This window comes from Bidens hawaiensis, unplaced genomic scaffold, assembly GCF_021521415.1.
Source record: "Bidens hawaiensis isolate Kalapana, Puna unplaced genomic scaffold, B.hawaiensis_p1.1 tig00003570_1, whole genome shotgun sequence".
Lineage (NCBI taxonomy): Eukaryota > Viridiplantae > Streptophyta > Magnoliopsida > Asterales > Asteraceae > Bidens > Bidens hawaiensis.
The window spans coordinates 701,812-708,823 of record NW_027491203.1 but is presented as its reverse complement, the minus strand read 5'-3'; the positions used below and the strand labels follow the sequence as shown (position 1 = coordinate 708,823).

At 37.5% G+C, this 7,012-nt stretch overlaps 1 pseudogene; it reads right to left on the bottom strand.

Annotated features, from left to right (window-relative positions):
• Positions 1-1,006: 1,006 nt before the first annotated feature.
• LOC143623869 (multiple C2 domain and transmembrane region protein 10 pseudogene) lies at positions 1,007-2,946 on the bottom strand (annotated as a pseudogene).
• Positions 2,947-7,012: the final 4,066 nt, after the last annotated feature.

Genomic DNA, 7,012 nt, shown 5'->3' with positions numbered 1-7,012 from the left:
GCGAATTGTGACACGTGGCAACTGGGCTCACAGTATTTTTTTTATTATTTTCTTTTAATAATTAAACTAATCAAATAAAAACTAATTTATTTAAATAATTAAATAAAAACACATTAAAATTAAAAAGAAATACAAAAAAATACATAACTAAAAAAAAGATACATAACTAAAAAAAATACTAATATCCATAATATTCGCGCATTTTTTCGACTCGTCGTCATTACAACAATGCGGCCTCTTCGTTTGACCCGGCCGCTTTGTTGGATTCGTATTCTTTACTCATTTCCCGCAACTCCATCATAGCGGCAATCTTTTCGTGTTGTTGGTTTCTCTCATGGTATCGTTGAGTTCCTCGACAAACTTTTCGTGTTTTTTGATGATTTCGGTCATGATAGCGGTGAATTCCACAGGTTTCGGTTGGTTCGGGTTGTTTGTAGGATTCATTTCGCTAGAATTTTTGAAGAATTTGGTTATGAATTATGTATTAAATGGATATGAAATGAAAAAGAAGGTGTATGTTTATATAAATATATTGTTTTAATTAATTTTTTTTTACCGTTTGAAAACGGTTATAATAATAAAAAAAATAATATTATTATTTAAACCTCATCGGCGACAAAAGAACCTCACCCCCACCCTATTTCGCCCACATATTGCCAGGGGAGAAGGGGGGGCGGTGTTCCCCATTCTTCTCGCCCTTTCTCGCCCATCTCCTCATCCCATAACATATTGCCTCATAACTCATTGTAACAATATTTAAATAATGTCACATTACTAGTTTTAACTCATTCTATCCATTTGACTTATGAAACTGTCACTAGGAGTATAATCATATCCTGATATCCATTTGACTTGTAAATTGTACCATAAGCATTAATAACATTAACAGTCAACAAGAATGTTTCAAAAGATCTAGCTGACGATAAAAACAAACACTACCTAGGTGTCCTGCTAAACAACCCAAAACATATAGCAACGTTAAACTCTAGACTAAAACCCATCCACTCTACAGCATACTATCAGCCATAGTAGGCAACCTCTTAAAAAAACAAACCGTACTCGACGGCAGCTTATTCTTGAACCGCGGCGGCCTCAAGAACCACAGCCCGTAAACAGCCACTACCCACCGGATCGGCACCAAATAGAACCCGATAGCCGCCAAGAAACAAATCACCACAAACAAAAACGAGGCCCTCGGGTCCCGCCAGCTAAGCAGCGCTTGAAACCGTTCCCCTTGAGTCGCCATATCCCCAACCACGGTCTGAATCCGCCCAGCCACACTCCTCAACCGGTCATACCAGACCCGCACAACCTCCGCACTTCGGATCGTCGGGAACGAGTCAAACTCTTCATCTAGCTCATCAGGGTGCATGCTTTCCGCATACGAGAGTCTTGTGTCCATGTGAGGCGGATACCGGGGGCGAAATCAGTATTTCCATAGCCCGATAACCGCAAACCCAAGTAGTATGGATGGGATAATCAGCTCGGGCATTAGTACCATGATCAAGAACATCATTACAAACATGCTTGAGTAAACCGGCATTGTCCAGTTCTGCATACCCTCGACCACTCGGTTAATAAACACAAGCCAAGCCAGCACATTAGTGAGCCGGAAGAAGTTGGCTTTACTCTTCCTCATACTCCACATATGGGAATCGTGATCGAGCATGTACTCGACAACTTCCCGACCTAGTGACGGCTCGGCTCGGCTCAGCCTAGCTGCCACCACATTCAAGGCTTGGTACCTTAAACTGTCTAGCTGGTTAACAGACAAGGGTTGCACGTAGTGCATCTTGGGTAGTAACGGCATTGTGTACATATGAAGCATGTTGGCCATGTTAGCACATGAGAATCTAACTGCCAAATGAAGCTCACCCATTTTCTTCATACCCGAAGGATGCAGCATTAAGAGCGGGTACGCGTGCGTGTACACACGATCCGATTCAAGTGTCGATAACCGAATACGCACTTTTCCGATACGCGAGTCACGCGCACCGTTTCCACCATCAGACGGGTTTTTATCGACCCGTGAATTGTCGAAAACACCTATCGTGATAACCGTGCACGGATCGAAAACTTCCCACGTGTACTGCTCGTTCCACTTCGGGGCCAAACTATCCACAACAGTTCGGGTTCGGACCCATTTTTGACCGTATTTAGCAACACAATACGCATCGATTGACCCACCTTTACCTTGTTTGATTTTCATAGGCATAAGATTTGAAGCACCCAAAATACCCACTTCAAGAACACCAATATGAGGCTTCCATAACTGTTTAGCTGTTGGTCTAACATCACTACTATACATTGTAGCTTCATCAAGCACATGATACCCGCCATCCAACGTGGCACGAATATGGACCCGGGACGCGAATCTCACAACCGCTTCGGGACCTAGTTCAAGTCAAACCAAGAAATCATCCTTATCCCTCTCTGCTTTCACAAAGATCTCCACCATTGACGACTGTATCGTATCCTTTGAAAATGCAAACACGTGGTCCCATTCAGCATTATTATTCAAAGAAGCCCTTTTCGTTACCCCTCTATAGTTCCCAAGTTTGACCTCGGCCACCAGGTCCTCTCCGACCGGGATAGGGATATCACGGCCTTTGACCACCCGGATATAAAGATACTGCATTTGCTCCACCAGGTCATAAGTTGCACTTGTCTTGTCTTTGTGGCCCCCACCAAGATACTGCATTTGCTCGACCGTTTCTCATTAAACACGTTCACTTCGATGGTTCTGTAGGGGAGGTCTGCGACGTCGTTTACATGGAACACAAGCTTCTCGTTCCACACAGGGTTTAAGTCTTTGTATTTGACTTGTGTTCTTTGTCGTTGGCCTTCGAACTCAACCTCAACGAACGCAGAAGATGAACCTTCGCCGTCTTTAGGCATCAAGTTGTGGGCCCCCAAGATCTCTACTACAAGCTTCTCTTTACTCATCTTAATGTGTTGAAACAAAAAATTTCCAAGCTATGGAGGTTTGGTTTTTAGAGAGAGAAAGAAGAAACAATGGAGTGGAGTGGAGTGGCGTGGCTCAAGAAGAATATGAAAAGAAGAGATGAAAGCAACAGGTGAGTGTCTCACAGAGAATTATTGAGAGAGAATGGTGTGTATGCAGAGAGAGAGATATATGAAAGCAACGGTATAGAGAGACAATGGTGTCTTTGTAGTTTAAAGATTTGGTAAAGAAAATATATGATTTTATTTTGTAAGTTTAAAAGTTTTTTATATAATTTACTATAAAACGATTACAATAAAATGGCAGGCAAACGATTACAATAAAGTTTTTTGAAATATAAAACACATTTGAATATTCAATTACTTTATTTCCTTTTATTATAAAATTTTATACTCCAACAATCTTCGTTTGCTACATAATATTTGTAACTAATAAATACTAAAAAGAAATATTTCATTTTTGGGAAATAATTAATTTTTTATACTTTTTGGAAATTTAAGGGAAGTTTGAATGTTTAAGAGACTGAGGAATTAACCACGTATAAAAATAACAAAACATCGATAAAAAGTAAATGTTTTGTTATTCCTCTGCAAATAATTTAATTGTTTTAATTAAACTACAGTATGTACTTATATGACATGTGTGTAGATATAGAGAGAGTGTGAGATGGAGATGTAACAATGGATTTGAGTTGCACAGGGGAAGATAGGGTGATGTCTGGGAACTAGACAAGACAGGTAAAGAGAGTTGGATTTTGGGGAAGGGCTTTATAATCCACTCGCGCTTCTATTTGCGTCTTTACTACACGTCCTTATTTGCAGCTTTTTTTTCCTTACAATCCTTTTAATGCAATATGGTACAATATTTAATACGTATAAAAACTCATTCTCATGTATTAATCATTATTTTATTTATTAAAAAAATAATTTCTCTCTTTTCACATATACAACTAATTAAATCCAATGATTCAATGGTAGAGCACCTATTTTATTAGCGAGAGGTACGGGGTTTAAACCTCACTATCACTAATTTATATGTGAGATATGAGGGATGACCCTGGCTTGCCAGGGTTCGAGTCCAGATGTCACCCGGTTTTACCGGCTCTTCCTGTCGTGCCATTTGGCGGGCGTGGGAGTCGGGTTTTATCCGGTGAATCCCTCAATAGGTGGACCGCTAGGGGCTCCGTCCGTCCGGACTAGTGGCCGGCTCGGGCTACCTTTAGCCAATGGGGGCCGCATACGGAGTACCCGGCGTTACTTAGTTGGTCGTTAAAAAAAATCCAAAATTTAGACTGTGTTGTGGGTCGCAAGTAGATCCGCGAACGACCTAGCGCGATTCAGGTACGTACCACACATGGTCGTCTCTAAGAATTTAAATGTCTCGGCCGAGCTGAGATTAAAAGGCACGTAGGCTCTAACGAGTAAAGAAATAAAACGACCCGCAATCTCAAATAGGTTACGAGTAAAAAAAGATTTGGTCTAATGTCTAATATATATAAAAAATTTTGCCCCAAAAAAATAAGTGCCCTAACCAGTCGCCCGGGTTGCCCAACCTAAGTGCGGCACTGGTCGCGTACACCACAACAAGGAGCCGCGACTCGGCTAACTGGAGAAAAGTGTGGATGTGCTTTGAATGTGGTGCCAAGTTTTGGAATAGAATAGGGGGTTTGACCTAATTTTTGGTGAGAAGAAGTAGAAGGAGTGATTACCTTTTTTTTTTTGGTTTTAGCCATTTTTTATTTTTTAATATTATGTTGATTATAATTTGTATTTTGTGGGTTATTGTTTTATGAAACTAATATAAATTTTGCTTTATTTATATAAGTTTGCCTTTTATTTACAAAACTAGTATATATAAATTTATCTTATAATATAAAATTTTGGAAGAAAAAATATTTCTAAAAAAATCGAAAATATCGCTGAAGCGATCGCTTACTTGAACTGCAACAGGTTTTGGCGGCTTCAACGGTAGCTTCAGTGAGTGTCCAGTCAGCATTGCATCTCACACTATTATTAGCCTAATTCTGGTATTTATTTTTAGTATTTTATCAATTAGATAATGTTAGATAATACATTTTATTTGAAAACAATACATACGCACTTAATTATAAGTGGATAAGTGCGTGGTATACTAATCAATATAAGATGAATAAATGTGCTATGCTCACAACAACTTACAGTTGGTGAGCCAATATCTGGTCGTTCAATCTCAGTCAAAATATTTTTTCTTTTTAACTATGCCTACCTAACTGACCGACTGAGCTCAATGAGAGTAGTCTAAGACTATCCACTATAGTGACCGGTTGCCAATTGGCACCACTTTTGAAAATTAAGAAAAATAAAAACTAAGCTTTTTGTCTCAACTGGTTGCAACTAGGTTATTCCAGCAACCAAAGTTTGTAAACAAACTTTTATATATAATTTAGGGTTTTCATGAAAATTACAACTTTTAACTTTAAAAAAAAATAACTACACGATTTTATTTATAAAAAGGACTAAACATTTTGATATAAAAAAGTTGGGTTAGGTTGGGTTGTGAAAGTGAGTGAAAATTTGAATTAGATTGGGTTGTGCATTAGAGTTGGGTAAACAAACCGGTTAACCAAAAAGACCCAAAAATCAAACCTAAACTGAACCGGTTTGGAACCGATTGAAACCGGAGGTTTGGAACCGGTTTGTAGTTTTCTCCACCAAAACCGGTTTCAAACCGGTTAACCGAACCGAAACCGGCCAAAACTGAACAAAAACCGGTCAAAACCCGAATCGAAACTGATCAAAACCCGAACCGAAACCGATCGTAACATGGTAAGAAATCGGTTTCAACCCGAACCAAAATTGATCATAAACCGGTTTTGACTTTTGTTGACCAAACCGAACCAATTTTAACCCGAACCGGTTTTGAGTTTTAAACCGGCTTGTGTACCTCTATTGTGTATATGGAAGATAGAGAGAGAGAGAAATTACTTTTTATTAAATGGTTGGGTTGGTTGGGTTGTGATAGTAAATAGTAAGCATAACTTCTATTAAACATAGAAATTCTATAATATTATTTATTACGAGATAAACGAATTTAATTGTTATCTAATCATATACCATCAACGGTCAAGTTATTCTACTAAGGAGAACAAAAATGAGAAGGATTTGTAGACACACAAAAAAACTCCTCAAAAAAGGTTGAAAATAAATAAATGAAAAAATCATAACTCAAAATTTAATTAAAAAAAACAAAAAAAAGTAAAAACACAAAAATATTTCCACGGTCTTTCTCGTTCCGATAAAAAAACACAATGGTAAGTGAAAAAAGTTGTATCTTTTTGTTTATCATTGTGTTTATTTTCGTCATTGATTGTGTCTTTTTTGCTTGACATTGCGTCTTTATTCTTTATATTGTGTTATATTATTCAACAGTGTGCTATATTTTGTTCGGCATTGTGTTATATTTTGCGATCTATTGTGTCTTTTTTAGTAATAATTGTTCATTTTGTTCATTTTTGTCATTGTGTCTTTGATCTCGGCATTGTGTCTTTTCGTCAATTTTGTTTTTGAACGGGAATGATGGGCGGAAACATTTTAGTTTTTTAAACTTTTTAGTTTTTTATATATATGTTTTGAGTTCAGATTTTTTAATTATCTTTTTTGAAATTATTTTTAAGGGTTTTTTTTTTATTATTACAAATCCTTCTCACTTCTCATTTTTGTCTCTATTTGTATTTTAACTTTACCCCATACCATCAATTAGGAAAAAGTATAAATTGATGTTGAAGAAAGTCAATGACTCTTGGATACTTTATAATCATCATTAATTGATAAAGATTAAATGGCATTAAAATCGTATCTAAATATTGTTAATATTCTAATCATTAAACCATTATACTATGTGCAATGGATGGTTATAAAATTGGCGGGGGTGGGGGCATTTTTGAGACGTGACGTCACATCAGCAGAGATACTATTTTCATTTTATGGGTATAGTGGTGTTCCATATCAAAAATCGCACCCCCACCACCACCAAGGTTTAATTATTATTATGTAATTATTTTTCAACCCT